At 34.6% G+C, this 19,774-nt stretch overlaps 1 protein-coding gene across 1 annotated transcript in view; it reads right to left on the bottom strand.

Moving 5' to 3' along the window:
- LOC145693051 (methyl farnesoate epoxidase-like) overlaps positions 1 to 15,264 on the bottom strand; it is a 63,919-nt gene extending 48,655 nt beyond the window's left edge. Inside the window, exon 1 of the mRNA XM_081768721.1 lies at positions 15,110 to 15,264. The gene's annotated coding sequence lies outside the window, so the exon portion shown is untranslated. The remainder of the gene's footprint in view (positions 1 to 15,109) is intronic.
- Between the last annotated feature and the right edge of the window lie 4,510 nt (positions 15,265 to 19,774).

Raw genomic sequence — 19,774 nt, forward strand, 5'->3', positions numbered from 1 at the left:
AATTCTCAAAATAGGAAACAAAGAACTATAGAAGTAAATAACGCGCAAGAATGTATTCTGGTTTATGACTTTCAATGCAACTTAAATGAATTCTTTGGTCACGTAACTTAAACTAATGTTGTGGCGTCCGAAAGAATATATTCAATTGATTCTTGTTTTATTTCACTTTAAATACCGTTATGATTTCGTTTGTTATTTGTACTTTATTTGAATTATATGAAGATAATAAAATAAATATCACTGGTAAGAATTTCATAATATATAACAAAAGATTTAGAATATGATAATGCTTATCAAAATTCTGATAACTATACTAATTTTTAATATGGTAAAAGTCCAGCGTATAAGACCATATTTATGTATCAAGCAAATTAATCCTCAAGTTTTCGAGCTAATGGATGTAAAAACTGGTAAACTTTTGGGTTTACGGAATATTGATGAACTTAAGTTATGGCGTCCTTCAAAATATACTAAAAGTAAATGGATGCAATTAGTTAAGACATTAGTTCCTTCTGAAGTTGTATCTAAAGTTAACATGAATGACATTTAATCTTTGAATTAATTCTTAATATAAAATTTTCTTTATTTGTAGACTATTAGTTTTTGTCATTATCTTGATTATCTTATTTTGTTCTAAACATTGTCGATATTTCGTTTGTAATTTGAATGTTGTTTGAATATATAATGTATTTGATCCTGTCTCGTTCAAAAGAATAATCATATGAATGTCATAATAATATCTTTTTCAAAATCTTCTTAGCTATGCCCGAGAAAATAATATAGATTTTGTTAATTTCTAACTTACGATAAGTATTAATGGACTCGAAAAGGACTTAAAAATGAATAATTTTTATACCGTATTTTGAATGCACCTCCACTTTACGTCATTGAATTGTATGAATATTTAAAATAAAATTAATTATGAGAATTAGAATAAATAAGAAAATCATATTAATATAAAGGAATATTATATATAATTATATGAATTGTAATTTTTATATATACGAGGGTCATTCGAAAACTTATGTAATCAATGTGTAATATCTAACGGTCAAGGATTCTTTTTTTTATTGTAAACGAAAAAAGTCCTATTGTTCGGGCGACATTATATAACGATATTGTGTATTTTTAATATCATTTTTGTATTTTTAATATCTTTACTTGTATTTACGGGCAATATATGCTATTAAAATATGCACTAGCCAGCCAAAAGAAGAAGAAGAAAATATAAAAAGAACTAGAATTAATTTTCTTTTCTGATATTATAATTGATGTTCTGTTAACATAGCAATCTGACGAAATGTGTTATTGGTCGTCAAAGCAACGAGAAATATAAGATATAACAAAGGATCCATCTTGTATAATCTACATGTATGTTATTTAAAAGGTGTAAAGGTTTACTTCATTACATATTATAATAAAAAGGTAATATCAAGATGGAGTTTTTAAGTGAATTTTGGTAAAATATTAAACTAAATTTTAGACATATTCGAACTGTGGGCTATAGTGTAACGCTAAAAATATACAAAATACGTTACATTACAATTTGGTGTTTTCAGCCACAGATTGTGTTACAACTAGTATAACATTCGTGATTTTTTTCATAATTTTTGTACTCCAAATTCATTCCCCGCAAGAACCTTAAATGTTTGCAATTTTTATGAAAATTAGATTTTTTTGAAAGTATTGATTTTTTTTTCAAGCTGCCCAATGAAATCGAAGTAAGTGACCAAAGTTACATAATGACTAGATTGACTACACCATTCATATTTTTAAAAATAATTTATATCTTCATTCCCCGCATTCTCAGTCACCAGCAGATGTTGCTATGCAAATATCCCACATATATATATCTTTGGTCTGTGTTAAAGTTTCTGACGTCTTTTTCTTCCATGACCGGAAAACTTGCTTCAATCGCTTGAAAATTAATGATTGGTAAACCTTCACAATTGGTTAAACTTCCTGTAGTTCCCGAGAATTTTTGAGGACCGTCTAAATGCTCTAGAATATGCTCTAGAATAGAATATACCATAAAAACTGCAAATTTTCCCTGTCTATGCGGGGAATGAAGATGCAAACTATTTTTAAAATCATGAATGATGTAGTCAATCTAGTCATTATGTAACTTTGGTCACTTAGTTCGATTTCATCGGGCAGTTTGAAAAAAAATCAATACTTTCAAAAAAATTACAATTTTCATTAAAATTGCAAACATTTAAGCTCTTGCGGGGAATGAATTTGGAGTACAAAAATTATGAAAAAAAAAATCACGAGTGTCATACTAGTCAATACACAACCTTTGATACCTAGTGCTATTTAATTGGACAACTTTGATTTTTTTCGATCAATCCTACTGTAGAGGCCTCATGAATATGAATGCTTACGGATATTGGTGATATGAAAGTTTGAATTTTATACTTTACTCTTGGAGGTAAGATTAACATATAGCGCTTTTATATTCTTACATGCTACTGAACAATAGATGTGATATCGTAAGTTTTCGTTTAACATGTACACTCATGTCCAGAATGATTGTCGCATATCTATAACTGTCTTCTTGTAAGAATATAATTTGATAATGATTTTGCAGGGTACTTTTAATACTGATACTATGTGTATAATCGGGAAGTATATATTTGTGGTAAATTTCATAGGAAAAGAATTATAAATACGAAAATTAGAATGAGTAAAACAAAATGTTGCTAAATGGACAAGAAAGTTTTATTTTCGTTTTATTGTTGTTATTTACTGCTCTTTTGACATGAAATTTGCCACATCCATGTCTTTGCCGATTATACACATACTAACATTATAAGAAATACCGTGCAAATTAATTATCAAATTATATTCCTACAACAACATATTTATAGACATGCGACAATAATTTTGGACATGAGTGTACATTTGAAATATGTAGTAACCTGACGTAGTGCATTTTTTTAAAAAATCTATGATGAGTTAGCAACACTGTTAATCGTTCGGCATTGCAGAGTATATCAAACAATGGCTCTGAACAGGTATTTACAACTTACAAAATTTCATCGAATTTTTATCATTAGCCTAAAAATTACGAGGACATTTCGTGATAAATAGTTCATAAAGATTGCACTAGTTATGTCATTGCAACTGTTTTCAACGCTCAATCAAACTTCTGTTTCTTATGAAAACTCTTAAAAACAATAATTAGTTCATTTAATAGTGGTTTTAAAGACGAGTTAATTACTCCGCTAAATTATAGTGTTACTTGTTTTTACTGTTATATCCAAAAGAAAAAAATATAAAAATAGAAAAGGGAAGAAAGAAAGAAAGAAAGAAAGAAAGAAAGAAAGAAAGGAAAGTGAGGAAAGGTCAGTTAAAGCCTTGATCGTCAATGAGAACTTCATACTCGACTTACGTAAGAAATACACATGTTTTTTTATTTTCTTGCTAATTTTAACTAATTTTAATGTGCAGTAGGTATATAATTATATACATATTTATATGCAATGCTCTTTGTAACTAAGACACTGAGTGAGCTGATAGCAGTAAGTGATTGGTCTCGGGCATTCGTCGTCAATCAGGGGCATTTTTGGATCAAAAGATCCAATATATTTCAATCAAACATTTTCTTTTAGGCCTTATATCTGGAGAACTATATATAGTGTAGCCAAACCCAGACTATCAGTTAACTCAGTATGATGTGCTTATTCCGCAGAAAATACCAAAATTCGATTTAGGGGCCGTTCAAAAATTTCGTGGCCCCTGATCCAATTAACCCAAAAGACCAATGTATTTTAAAAAAATGAAAATTCTTGTAGGACTTATATCTGGAGAACTACATATAGTGTAGCCAAACTCAAACTATCACTTAACTCACTATGATGTGCTTATTCCGTTAAAAAAGAAAACGAAAACTCGTTTTAGGGACCGTTCAAAACTTTTGTGGCCCCTGTTAAAAAAAAAACTAATTATTGGCCAAGATTGCAATATTTTGATCCATTTTTGGTTTTCCTAATTTTTTAACTGTCTTCGATATTTGCAAGCTTTACAAAATGTGTGTGACAATACCTATATATATAAAGGAAGAAACCACACTGATAAATCATAAAGAAAAACTACAAAGCGAACTATATGAAAAGGGAGAGCTAGAGTGAGAAATAAAAAGAAAAAAGAAATAGCAAGATAAGAAGATACCAAAAATGTGACTAAAGACAAAGATATAAGAAAGCCTGATGGTAGATGAAAGGCTAACAAAGACTAAACACTTGGACTAAATGTATTGTTTGTTTGCTTGAAATATAGCCTATAACATAACATCTATATATTAGCCCTAAGTTTGTTATATCAGAATTTCTAGAACTAATTAAAACGTAGTTTACTCACTAAATGTTCAATAATAACACTAAAGATAAAATATATTAAAGCTAATGTATTTTCCGAAGATTTTCTGCATTTACTTTTTAATCTTTCACAAAATTCCTTCTTAATAACTGAGAATACATCCCTAAATGAAATGAAATGAAATATTTGAGTTTTATGTCCCACGTTATGCCGGTTAGGCTAAAGGAGACGGTGATGATGAGTAATGAATGAAATGGTGGAATGAAGAAAGTGGGAGGAAACGGGAGAACACTGAGGAAACCCACGCACACAGTGTTTGTCCACCACAATGTTCACTTGGTGGGGGCTGAGATCGAACCCGGACCTCAAGCACTACCACTGAGCCACCGCGGCCCCCAATATATCCACTAGTAATGTCTTCTTTTCGTTTCATATCAGAACTGTCTAATAAAACATGTTTATACATGTCTGGCCACAAAACTTAAGTTAAATGTTCAGGTCTGGCCATAAAGAAAAGACATCATACGTTACAGACTGTTATCCATATAAACAATGTTATCGTTATACTAGTTGTTTTTCTCGTTTTTGCTTCATGCATGTGTTTTTGATTTGGATAGTGGAGGGAAATGCACTTTGCAAATACTACTAATACTAATACTAATAATAATAATAATAATAATTTTTAAAAAGGGAAAATGGTCACATTTAAATACATAAGGTAATGTGTTGCAGGAAAAATGTCTCACCCCAAGTAAAAGGGGATTAAATCGAAAATAGAGATAATCAAAAGACTGCAGAGCGAGAGAAATAAAAAAATAAATGAAATCTTTCAATTTAACCTCCCACGATTATGTCCTTTAGGCTAAGGGAGACGGATGATTAGGGCAAATGAATTATGATGGAATAATTGGTGGAATGAAAGTGTGGGAGGAAACGGGAGTACCTCGAGAAAACCCACGGACACGATGTTGTCCACCACAAACTTACTTGGTCGGGGATCGAACTAGGGACCCGACCTACTAGAGATAAGGGCTTTACCACTGAGTCACTGTGCCCTCTTTAGAGAGAGAGAGAAAGATGACTAGGGTTGCCATTCGTCCCGGAAATTCCGGGACTGTCACAGAATCCAGATCTGCGTCCCGGCGTTCCGAAAATATTTCTAGAGACGCTTAAATGTCCTGGATTTCAGCGAAGAAGAAAGAAAGGGGATATTATAGTTTGCTTTTTTTTTATTTGGTCTAGGAATTAATTGGTGCGGTTGGTACGCACACATTGAAGCTGTAGTACAAACACAAAATACATAAATACCTTAAGAAAAATATTGTCCATCGCTAGCCACCACTTTCGCCCATCTGTCAGGCAATGTACGGATTCCGTGGCGAAAGAAGTCCTCATCCTTGGAAGCGATCCAGTCAGAGACCCATGTTTCGATATCTTCTGAAGAAGTAAACCGCTGTCCAATCAAATCGTTGTTCATGCAATCGAACAAGTAGTAGTCCGAAGGAGCAACGTCTGGTGAATACGGCGGGTGGGGTAAAACTTCCCATCCGACATTTTCTAAATAGGTTTTGACCGGTTTTGCGACATGTGGGCGAGCGTTATCATGTTGAACAATAAGTTTATCATGTCTGTTCTCCCATTCTGGTCGTGTTCTGGCCAGAGCTTGCTTCAAACGCATTAATTGTCGTCGATAACGTTCTCCATTCATAGTTTCACCCGGTTGCAGCAGCTCATAGTACACCACACCTTTCATATCCCACCATATGCACAGCATAACCTTTGCACAGTGAATATCTCGTTTTGGTTGTGATGGACCTGGTTCACCTGGTTTCACCCAGGCCTTTTTTCGTTTAGGGTTCTCGTAATGGATCCACTTCTCATCACCCGTAATAATTCGATGCAGAAACCCCTTTCTGCTCTGTCGTTGAAGCAGCAATTCGCAAATGGTTTTTCGTCTTTCAACGTCTCTGTCTTTCAGTTCATGTGGAACCCAATGTGACATCTTTTGAATCATTCCCATGGCTTTCAAGCGTTTGGAGACTGTTGTTTGATCAACGCCTAATGCTGCTGCAAGTTGTTCCTGCGTTTGACACGAATCCTGCTCGAGCAATGCTGTCAATTCTTCGTCTTGAAATTTTTTTGGCTGTCCAGCTCGCTCTTGGTCTGCCAAGCCGAAATCACCACTTCTAAACCGTGCAAACCACTTCTGACACGTTCGCTCGGCTAGAGCATGGTCACCATACACTTCCACCAAAATACGATGACTTTCAGTCGCACTTTTCTGCATGTTAAAGTAATGCAGCAGGACACCCCGCAAAAACACTTTATCAGGCACAAATTGCGCCATGTTCACTTAACTACAAACTGGTGTTGTTGACGCTTTAATCCACTGCCCTATACTACGAACGATACGCGATGACAGGGGTTTGCAACACATGTGTGGATACACGGAACTGTGGGACGCTCCGTTCGTTGCGCCATCTCTTGTCCACCCGCACGAATTAATTCCTAGACCAAATATTTTTTTTTACAGAATTAGATATATAATTATTCTCTTCAACTTCCAAGTATGACAATTCAAAAGTTAAAAAAAGAACTTTAAAAATTAAAACATGGATTTAATTAAGTTCACGATTTAATTACTTTGCCACTGAACGAAGCACTCGATTCACTGGGCCAGGGACAAAGATTTTACTGCTCAATCTTATTATCTTTAGTACTCTTTTATGTGTAATACACTCAGAGGCAGTTCAAGTATTACGCAAATAGCTTAAGAGGGAATTGGATTCAAGTTTTTCTTATTTTTGCTGACAGTAGGGGATGGGGTCATGCTAACGTAAGCATACATGCGAGTTATTGAGTTGTTTGTTTGTTAAAAGTAACAGAAATATAATAAAAATTCAACGAAAGAAATTCTCTGAAAATACCAGAAGCCGACAGAACATATTGAATAAGCTAAAACAGACTCTAAAACCCATGAAACATAACAGATCCTGAAAAATTAAAAAAAAAAAAAAAAAATGCTTAGCAAAGGGGAGAGGGTAAATCATCTGATTACGTTCGCGAAACTAGGGAGGAGATCTACTAAAATGAATAAAAATGTGATTACGTAATACTTCAACAACTCTATCTACTAGACGAAAGTAAATTAGTATATAACACTTCTTTTCATTTTAAGCATTTCAGAGATTGTCGTAATTTAGTAGCGATTTTCATTTTTGAAATATGGCAACCCTAGAGAAGAAAAGGGTAAGAGGCAGTAGCGACTGCCATATAATAAGTTCTAAACAGGCAAAGTCAGGGGAAAGTGCAGGTTTTAATTTAAAAGAAAAGTCCTCAAAGTTTCTGTGTTCGTGTCCCGTAGTGGATTAAGTAGATTTGATTGATTGGATTGAATTTAGAGTCCCTTTCAGTACCGAGGCTGTATAAGATTTGGAACTACAGTTTAAGGTGGAATCCGAACCAGCGTAAGCGTTTAAATTTCCCAGCACCCCTACCAAGATCCGAACCTGGGATCATGTGCACTAAAGACGCGCATCCTAGCAACTAGATCAGCGGGTATGGTGGATAAAGTAATGTTAAATAAGGTCAATTAGGAGACCATAGACACAAATGTCTCGCTTGGGTTGAATTAACAAAGTAGAGTGCTCATCTCTAGTGCTAGGTGTCCTTGGTTCGATACGAGGTCAAGTGTTTACGATATTCGTGGCATTGATTAAGTAGAATAAACACTAAATAAAATGATAAAGAAATAAACAAATTCTGAAGTTCTTATTAAAACAGTAGGAAAAAAAATAATAATTGGTAATTCTCCTCTTACTTATCATCACTCAAAAGAATTTAGTTGAGCATTTTTTTTGGAACCAAATTTGAGCCGAGCGTCCTTGTAGTTATATGGTTAGCGCATGCGTCTTTAGTGCGGGAGATCTGTTTTCGGTTCCTGGCAGGACCTCATATAGATCGGATCCCACATTAAACTATATACCCACATCTCATTATTTGACGGGTTCAAGAAAGAAAAAGAGAACAAGAAAAGAAAAGAAAGAGAAGGTAATAAAAGGAAAAAATACAATAATCAAAAAGTTCCCATAATTTATTTTAAAAAATCGCATATTTTCACCTATTATATAGCCTCGATGCTAAGAGAAACGTTTAAATGTAACCCAATCAACGTTAAGGTGAATCAGTTATTAATAGAATTAGGAATTTTATGTGCAAAATTTTGGTTTTAAAAAGGTGCAAAATTTTGGTTTGAAAAGATGGAAATTTAAAAGAAACGTGCAAGTTTCAAATATAAATATTCACATAAATAGTACAAAAACTAATTAGGTCTTGTATATAAGAACTCAAAATTTCACTCATGTATTAACAAGTCTCCAAGGGGCTGGGGAGGGAAACGAAGTTCCAGAACATGGTGTTTTGATAATCACAAATCAAGAGAACTGTAAAATCAAATAACATTTAATATTTGAATGAAATTTACAAGTCCCGAAAACTGTTAGAACAGATGACATTAAACATTTCTTTCATTCTTCTTTTTTATTTTTTGCGAGGCTGCATCTTCCATCACTAAATAACTATTTGAGTGTAGAAAAGCACCGATTTTCTTTTCTTTCTTTTTTTTTCTTTTTTTTTCTTTTTTTTTTTTGGAAAAAAAGTTTAATCGTCTAGTTTCCTGCTCTTTAGACTAAAGGAGATGGATAATTAATGAAACTAAATTATTGTGAATAATATTTTGTGTTCTCTCACTGGGACTCGAACCCGGTTCCACATGCACCAAATGCACACGCAATCATTATACACGCACAGAGGGCTAATACCAATCTGTGATAGGCTTGATTTTCAATTTGATTATGCTACTGCGGACCCGAGTTCAAGTCCGGGGCAAGAATTATTTACTCCCTATTCAACAGCCTTAGCCTAACGGGACTTCACTGAAGCGAAAGTAGCGTGATGACGCTCACGTTCGGTGTTCATTGTTTAGTTATTATTAGTTCTTGCCCCCAAGTCTTTGGCTCGTCTATTAGGACTATCTAAATATTTCGCCTAGATGTTTATGCAACCTGTGACTTAAATGTTTAACATTTCAGAAGTTAACATATTGGATAGATGGGAATAAAATGCGACAAAAGAGTGAAAAAAAGTTTTTAAAAAGTGCGATAAGGTACTGACATTGAGATATGTGTAAAAAAAATACTTGCATTGAAATGAAAGTGCAAAAAGGGGCCAAGGTGTTTTAATATTTATATTTTAAATTTTATATTTTCTTTGCAAAACAATCTAATTTGGTCATTTTAATAGCAAAGATAAGTTAATAAATAAATAAGATGCAGCATCTAAAATTTATAGCTCTAGCTACCAAACATTTGCAGCTTTTTGTCTGTTCTGCATGGTCATATCTGTCAAGCTTTTACGAGATCCGTTACGAAAAATGGTTTAAATCAACATCTATTTATCACTTACAAGTAACTGATTACTTTAGAGAAAAATAACAGTGATTTCACACGAATTTTGTTCCATGCAGAGTTTATATGATAAACCGCTTAAGTTACCTCCAAACCTGTGTGTCACTTATTGCTTTAATAAAATGGCAAGCTATTGAATTTTTTTAGTTTTACGTCCGACTTTATGGCTTTTAGCTAAAGAACACGGATGGTTAATGAAAATGAATAAGTTAGTGGAATGAGAATAAGACAAGAAACAAGAGATCGTCAAGCAACTCACAGAAATGATGTTATCCACCGCGAACTTACATCGCCTGGGATCGAACCAGTGACCCTTTCAACTAGAGGTACGCGTTCTATCACTGAGCCTCTGTGTTCCGCTTTATTGTTTTAAGAACTGTATGCGAGGCATTTATTTTTTTTTAAAAAATGCTATTGTTTAATTCAAAAAAGGTGTTTATTTCATTCCCTAGATGTACATTTTTGACACAGAGAACTTGTACTCTTCAGTAAGTTGAAGTAATCCATCACACAGGGTTAGTTTTAGGTTTTCAATTTTAAAAAAATCAGATGAGTTTTACTATTTTAAAAAAGAAAAATAAAAGGAAGGCAATAAAATAAAGAAAAGGATATAATAAAAAAGGAAAGAAAGAAACTAAATTGAAAAGTTCGCAAAAAATCCATGAGGCAAAAAACTACTAAACTATCTATTACTGTATATATATACCACTGAGTCTCAAACATTTCCAAATGAGGACGACTTTCATTCGAGTGTTGTAAGGACCATTTTTCTCTTGTCCCTTTTGAATATATTATTTTCTGAGCATATTCCAATATACTTATATGTAGTTTTGGTTGTATTAATATTCTCGTAATTTTATATTGGTACTCGCAGAATACCCGTTCTTCGCACGGGGAGAATATGTTTCATTTTGGGCCTAAAGTAGAATGGAAGTTGAATTTTGATTTATACGGTATCGAAAGTGTCACTGTTCGCCTCAGCGACCCAGAAAACTATGGATTTCACGCTAATATCGATTATTTTTATATATTCCCCGTCTCCCTCTTTCAAGTTGTGGGACTGAATTTGGATTTAAACTGCATCGGAAGTATCACTGTTCATCTCAGCGAACCCGAAATCTATGGATTCGACACTAATATCGGTCAATTTCGATCACTTTAAATATCTCCTCCTCCCCCTCCGCTAAGTTGCACCGTCAAAGTGAAATGTTAAAAATCATTCCAGGCCCTAAATTCATTTATGTGGCAAATTTGATAGAAATCGGTCTAGTGGTTCAGGAGTTATTAAGTCACCATCATAATGACTTTCATTTTTATATATATAATTAAAACGGCAGGTCTTTCAGTTAGAAGTCCTCTTGCAAGAAAAATTCGAGGACCTTGTAAAGTCATTTTAATGAACCATTCATTTCTTCTTCTTCTTCCCTTTTGGGTCAATTATCAAAATATACTGAGCCACGTGTTTAATTATTTTAAATTAAAAGTCTATCTAATTTCACTTCTCTAAAGCTAAGGAATTCCGAGATATGAGATACTTAGTTGAAATGAAATGAAAATTTTCAGCTTAATTTCCTATTATTATTATGTCCTTTAGGCTAAGGGGGGCGATGATTAAGGCAAGTGAATGATGATGGAAGAATTGATGGAATGAGAAAGTGTGAGGAAACGTAAGTACCCTGAGAAAACCCACGAACACAATGTTGTCCATCAAAAACTTACTTGGCCGGGAATCGAACCAAGATTCCCACGCACCAGAGGTAAGGGCTCTACTACTGAGGCCCTGTGCCCCCCTTCGGATATTGTATTGAATCAACACCCCCTCCCTTCTAGGTCAACCATAAAAAATAATACTGAAACACGTTTTCAATTATTTTTAAATATAAGATCTGAATACTAAATTTCATACATGTAACCCTTAATAGATTTCGAGATATGAACATCTTATTAAAACAATTACAACACATATTTCTCCCTTCCAAGTCAAATTTCGAAAACCTTTTTCTTCTCTTCTAAAAATCAAATATCAAACAACACCCAAACATGTGTTTAATTATTTTAAATGAAATGTCCAAATACTAAATCTTATTATCTTTAAGGAATTCCGAGATGAGGACATTTTATTATAACTATTTCAACACCATTTCACTACTTTTCACGTCAAATTTCCAAAAGTTCTTTCTTGGTAGCACCGTGCGTCGAACTGTCCCAATTTCAAACATTTCTTAAGCAATTTGGCCTAGGCGTTGATCAATCAGGATTTCTTCTTTTAAATATAGAGATATACCATTCAAGTTATTATAATCTATACAGTAATGATTACATTATTTCACCGCATACTATATTGTTTTTGAGGCCGCGGTGGCTCAGTGGTAGAGCGTTCACCTCTGGTGCTTGGGATCCCGGGTTCGATCCCAGCCCCCGCCAAGTGAACTTTGTGGTGGACAAACACCGTGTGCGTGGGTTTTCTCGGGGTTCTCCCGTTTCCTCCCACTTTCTTCATTCCACCATTTCATTCATAACTCATCATCACTGTCTCCTTTAGCCTAACCGCCATAACCGTGGGACGTAAAACTCAAAGATATATATTGTTTTTATAATAATCTATGCCTTTTTGAGGTACGTAGGTTGCTATATATATTTCTGGCCTAGGCAACACTAAGTGTTGCCAGGTGCAATCTGACATTTCCATTGGAAAGTTTGACATTTTGTAGCATAAATGTACTCAGAACTTTTTGACTTACGACAATTTTTTTTTCTTTTACAGGTACTTGAAGAAATCAACTTGGCAAAAAAATGGAATTAACTCGTGAACATTTTCGTGCGATCATTTTTCACAACTTTCGACGTGGATTATCACGACAAGAGTGCATCGATGAACTTAAATCTTTGTATGGCGACGAAGCACCATTCTATAGCACTGTGAAAAACTGGTACAACGAATTCAATCGTGGCCGACGCTCGCTCAAAGACGAATTCCGTGAAGGTCGTCCAAAAACAGCCGTTGTGCCAGAAAACATCGATGCCGTACGTGAACTGATAATGCAAGACCGTCATGTGACTTACCGTGAGATAGAGGCATGCCTAGGCATTTCTTCCACCAGCATACATTCGATATTGCATGAACACCTGGCCGTAAAAAAGGTTTGTTCTCGTTGGATCCCGCACAATTTGACAATCGCTCAAAAGAAAGCTCGTGTGGATTGGTGTAAAGAAATGCTGAAAAAATACGATCGCGGTGCTTCAAAAGACGTTTATAAGATCGTCACAGGTGACGAATCATGGATCTATGCGTATGAGCCCGAAACAAAACAGCAATCGACCGTGTGGGTCTTCCAAGACGAGCCAAATCCAACGAAAGTTGTTCGTGGAAGAAGCACTTCGAAGCAAATGGTCGCCTGTTTCTTCGGCATAACTGGTCATGTGGCGACTGTTCCGCTTGAGCAACGTAGGACGGTCAATTCTGAGTGGTACACCACCATTTGTTTGCCTGAAGTCTTCGGAGAAATTCGAAAAATGAACAAGAGAAGACGAATCATTGTGCACCATGACAATGCGAGCTCTCACACATCGGCTCAAACCAGCGCATTTTTGACCGGCCAAAACGTCGAAGTGATGGGTCATCCGCCGTACAGCCCTGACTTGGCACCCAATGACTTCTTTTTATTCCCACACATCAAGAAAAAAATGCGTGGTCAACGATTTTCGTCGCCAGAAAATGCTGTTGAAGCATTCAAAAACCATGTTTTGGAGGTGTCTCAATCGGAGTGGAAAAAGTGCTTCGAAAATTGGTTTGAGCGCATGCAAAAGTGTATAAATCTTGATGGAGAATATTTTGAAAAACAATAAAACCATTTTCGTTGATAAATATTCGTATTTTCATTATTAGGCCAGAAATATATAGAGCAGCCCTCGTATACTATACTGTTTCTATATTCTATAATTTTCTGAGATATTGGAGATGATTCTATAATCTTATACTATACTGAAATGTAGTGTGTGATACGCAATTCGCATGTTTTTAATTTTGTATGTATTTTTTGTATTAATACCAAATCGAAGCGGTCTAAAAGGACCAAAAAGGCAGGCATGAAGGACTACTTGTGACTCGCGGACTACAGCTTGAGAAACGCTCATATAATACTCTTTTGACTTAGTGGTTGGAGGGGAGGAGTAAGAGGGATTTACATACAAAGTTAATTTAATTCTGGTAATAACAGTGCGAAACAATACAGTTCTTCAAATGTTCATTTTACAAAATGAAATTAATGAATGAAAAAAGGAATAAAATCTGATTTGAAAAAAATCTAGTTTAATCTAATAAATGAATAATTTAATCTAATTTAATCTAATCTAATCTAATTTTAATTTAATAAAAATCTAATTTAGCGTCTCACGGTTGTGTTCTTTTATCTAAACCGTGATTTAAGAAAAATCATATTTTTTCTGTCAGTATTCAAACTGTGCCGAAATATAAAGCAAATTTTACCAATTGAGAATGCCCAAGAGCATTGCCAGAACGAACTTAACAAGAATTACTTTTTCTTATTAACTTCTACAGGCTTTATACAAATTGTTCTATGTACTTTATTATTATACTCATTAAACAATTTTTGTAATATATCTATCCATTTATAATTTCCTCGAGTATTATTTTTTTTCCACGTTTTGTTTATGATTTATGTTAAAAAGTTCTACGATAATTTATGTTGTTTTACGAAGGCACATGTTCAAAATGGAGGGCTCAAAAATGAAAATTGGCAAAATACCATCTCTCTATGACTTATGGTTCCCGAGATATGGCTCCTTAAATCTCCCGAAATAAAAACTTTTTTGGCCAATATCTGGGGAACGGTGGCCAGCGTTCACTATTTGGAACCAAAATGTTCACCATTCTCTTAGGTATTAATAAACACCAATATCATCTCTCTGTGACTTACGGTTCCCGAGATATGTCTCTTTAAATCTCACGAAATCGGATTTTTTTTTTTTTTTTTTTTTGTCAATATCTCGGGAACGGTAAGAGTGAATGTGAAAAATTCCAGCATTTGTTTCAGATAGTTTTTGATGCTTTATCGAATGAAGGGCTAAAAATTGAAAAAAAAATCGCAAATAACAGACACACACTCACACAGGCATAGAAAATTTAGTAAAGAACTTTTTAAGTTCGTTGAAAAGGACGAAAGGCAATGTAAAGTAGATATAAGTGGCCTATGATAGATGTCCGATTCTGAATGTGGTTTAGCTAAAATAGAATTACATACAAATTCTTCTTCTGATTAATTAGTACGAGTTTTCTTATAGCTAAGAAATATCTAAATACTTACGAGAAATAAGTGTAGCTTCCTGGTGAGCTTGACTTCTTGTGCTAGCCTGTATATATAGGCTTCAGACGCCTATCTGATGGAGACGCAGTGACAGTCAGAAAAAGCCACACAGTAGGTGACATGAACTTCATATACAGAATATTGAACAAAGAAAATATTTTGTTTTCTATTTCAGAAGAAAAAAAAATATCAAGCCCAGAGGGATTAATGAAATAGAGAAACGTCATACTGTTTTGTTTTTTTTTTCCCTAAAGTTCGTAACCTTCGACTCTGTAACTATAAGGAAAAAGATCGAAAAATACATAAAAGTACACAATTACTTCCATCAGATTTGACAGATTATCGCAAAAAAATCTTACCTTGCACGTGGAAAGTGCATCAAGGAAAAAATATGTATCCATCCTTGAAAATTATTATTTCGGCCTGAGGCGAAATGTCAAATACTGTCTGTCGCAAGAAAATTCCCGTTAATGATGGAAATTGAACTGTTGCTAACGTTGATGGTTAAATAGAGCTGTACGCAAACAAGTAAAGAAAAGAGGAATATTGCGGTTCAAAAATTCTCTTTACAAACTATTCAACAGGAAAAGTTGTGTATATGATGTTCTCAGCTTTGATGTGGAGAACTCGTGTTCTACTTATGATAATAGGACTACATTTTAAAAAATAAATAATAAAATCCCAAATTAAGCTGTTAGGTTACTTTTCGTACAGTCTCATTACTCGAAGGAGACGTCTTAAATTTCTCGAAACATAAACACATGAAATTTAATATAAAATAAAATAAACTGAAACTGTTCTTCCCGTTGGTCTAGAAACTAGCGCAAGCGTGTGCCTTTGGTTCATGAGATCCCATGTTTCGATTACAGATGGAATAGCATTGAATACATTACGGTGGTTCGGACAATGAAATGAAATCTAAGTTTTACGTCCCACCATTATGCTGATGAAAAATGAATGAAAATGTGGAATGAAGAAAATGAGAGAAAACGGGAGAACCCCGAGAAAACCAACGCACACGACGTTTGTCCATCACAAAGTTCGCCTGGCGTAAGCTGGGATCGAACCAAAGACCCCATGACCAAAAGTGAAAGCTCAGTGTGCTTGGGACTCCACCTTAAACAGTAGGCTCGCCTCTCGTATAGCCTCGGTGCTCAAATAGGCAGCTAACTTCACACAAACAGACGATTGAAACACTAAAACTATTTCAGTTATCATACACGTGGAAATTTGACAAAGCATATAAGCAAGGACACTCACATGATTTATTCCCAAGGAAGAGCAAAAGTTCAATTCCAAGGGCGGAGAAAGGGGATAAAAGATCATTTATTCGAAACAAGCAAAGTTGCAAATACACTTACACATTTATTAATGCATGCTTCTACAGAATACATAATGTAAAACAATTCATGTATCCCTATTAACTATAGTAAATAAGCTATAGCAACGCAGTTTTCGAGAGCATATCAGCTTATTTTGACATGTATTTCGAAGAACTGAACATTGTACGAAAATTCAAGGGGACGACTACCCTCTTGTTCCCCGCTCCAGGCTGTCATGTATATAACATAATGTTATTTCTTAAAAATTTAGAAACACGTTATAAACGTAAAAGATCCCATATAGAGACTTTATGACTTCTTCGTGGTTATATGGTTAGCGCAGTGGCGTATTTAGGGGGGTGGCTACCGGGCTTAAGCCCCCCCGAAATCTTACTTAGTATAGTAAAGTAAATAAAATATCTTGCAGAATTTTCACATTTTCAGGCAAAGCCTCCCCCCCGAAAGTTAGCAAAGCCCCTCCCGAAACAAAATCGTAAATACGCCACTGGGTTAGCGTGTACGTCTTTGGCGCGGGAGACTTGGTTTCTATTCCCAGTGAGAGCTCATGTGATTCGGATCCCATGTTAAACCGCAGGTCCAGGCCTTATATAGCTTCGCTTCTGAACTCGATGTTAAACCCCAATGGATATCAACATATAAGGCTTCACACAGAGAAAAAAAACGTAGGTCTATGTGGCCTACGTAAAAACCTAGTTTACATGCATAAATCTTGTAGTTTTTGGACTGAACGTACGATTATAGATCCTTCAGTAAACGTGTAACTGAAAACGTATGATTTATAATACTTTCAGTATAACTGTTCCATCTACACGTACTTCCAGTATGAAACAAAGAAATGTATATAGGTGGCCAGGATCTCACATACAGATGGATCTATATGACATATCGCTGACGTGTGTAACATACGAATGACTGTTAGATGTCAGACACCCTTTAGTGGTATGATATAACATCTAAGCAGGAAAGAAGCAGTACGTATGTACTGTAGTATATGGATGACGTATGTTCCGTACAGATTTCCGTAGTAAACTTATGGATTCCGTATATTTGTACAATATACCGGCGTCCGGATAAGGGATTTTTCTCAGTGCACTAATGTTGCCCACGAGACGTAACGAGAAATAAGGTTTTCTAATCTTGTTTGATAAATCTTGTAGGACCTTCGATTCTTTGAAAAGCTTTTCTCGTTTCGTTTAGTAAATTGATATACAAAATTTATGCTTTTTTTTTTCTTTCTGAATTTTGATCGTAAGTTATCAGAATCATTTCGCGTCACTAGAAGTTCACGAAGTGTATGATATAACAACATATTTATTATTTGAGTATATTGTGTAATGACTTATGTATCTTTAAACGTTCATAAATGCTCTTCATTGTGTTCGTACAATCATTTCATCAGCGTATATTTTATACTGTGAATCTTTTAACATTAAAACAGTCTCATCTCGAATAAAAAGAGAGAATTGCTGTGTTTGTCATCTCGTTTTGAATTTAAAAAAAAAAGTATTTCTTCTGTCGAGTCTCGTCTCATTTTCGAGACGACATTAGAAATTTCCAATTTAGTACCAGCAAATGAAAGTAATACATTAAAAAACTTCTTGATATGTGAACTGTATGTAATCGTTCGTAAAAATATGTTTCCTGAAATTCCTATTTAAACCAATCTTTAAAAAAAACTAACGTTGGTGCTACTAGTAAGAAATGCTCATCATGAACACACTGCATGATACCCATTGCAATTTTAATATTAATTTAAGGATACTGAATCCAGTGAAACAATCTTCAAATATATCAGTCCTTGGAATACCAAGAAAACCTGATAGTTGGAATAGGCTATGTATCTTTCATTTGATATATTTCTTTAAACATTCCATGGAGGCATATTTAAAAATAGTTCCATTGAATCAGCGTCCTCAAATTAGTGTTGAAAGTGCAACCAAGAAAGCTATCCGATCGTGGGCAATTTAATATTGGGGTAAACGGTACTTCAAAGACCACCATTTTGAAGTCATTCTATACTTGACCCCATGGATGGACATGTTTAAAAATAATTCTATTGGATTCGACGTCCTCAAATTAGTATAAAAATTGTAATTATAAATGTATCCAAGTGTGAGCATATCTACATTCGCACAAGCGCCACTTCAAAGATCCCAATTTTGAGGTCATTTTTCTCGTGACTGCATGGTCGGATATGTTGAGAAATAATTTCATTAGATCCAGTGCCAACCTTACCTTTTCTTTTTCACCAACAAACACTCTTAGTACCTAACATCGTGTTTAATGTGCCGCATTGCATTCTCAATATAAATTCACTTCAGAATGACATAAGCGTTATTTCTTTAAAAAAAAATCGCTTTTATGCGAAAATAGGCCTATTCATCAACCTGTGGTAAGTAGTCACTTTGGGTAAAGTTCCGTACCCAGCATTTGCCCGGATCGTCTTCCGTGCTGGAACAGTGACAGCGATTATTTAACTAAGCTAATTCAACGTACAATACTACTACTGCTTATTATTACTATAGTATCACTGGAATAAATAATATTTGTATATAAATACATAATGATATAATTGGGCCTATATAGTAATCATATTATTAGTATTTTACTATATTAACCATAGAATATAGGGGTTGTTAAATACTAATCACAGTACAAGTTTCTAATTACTAATCATTAAATTGTATAACACCGCTGGCTGTAAGTGCTACACTGAGAGAAAAATTGTAGGTGGCGTACTTAAAAAGATACGTTAAATGCGTAATTCCTGTAGTTTTTGGACTTAACGTACAGCAGACGTATAACTGTAACCGCATCTGTATAACTGTTCCATCTATACGTACTTTCCGTATGAAACAATGTAGGCAGTCAAGATTTCACATACAAATGGACGTATATAACATATAGCTGACGAAAGTAAAATAAGTATATGCATGTAATATACGGAAAACTGTTAGATGTCAGACATCCTGCAATGGCATGATGTAACATCTAAGGACAGTGCCTATGTAGCATACGGATAACGTATGCTCCGTACTGATTTCTATAGTAAGCAAGAGGATACCGTATATTTGTACAATATACCGCTGTCCGGAGAACGGATTTTTCTCTGTGTATTTTTTGTGTCTATGAACGTAGTGTGCGAATTGAATACTTTTCCTAGGGAGGATGAATTTCACCCATATACTCACCCAGCCATCACACACGCAAACTATTTAGAGAGAGTGGGGAAGTTATTCCAGTCTCCTGGGAAGGATAAAATTTTGTCAGAGGGCATCCCTGTCAATTCGAACAGTGTGTGAAGGAGTGTAAAGAGTAATTC

The sequence above is a fragment of the Thermobia domestica genome, chromosome 8, assembly GCF_964235325.1.
Source record: "Thermobia domestica chromosome 8, izTheDome1.hap1.1, whole genome shotgun sequence".
Taxonomy (NCBI): domain Eukaryota; kingdom Metazoa; phylum Arthropoda; class Insecta; order Zygentoma; family Lepismatidae; genus Thermobia; species Thermobia domestica.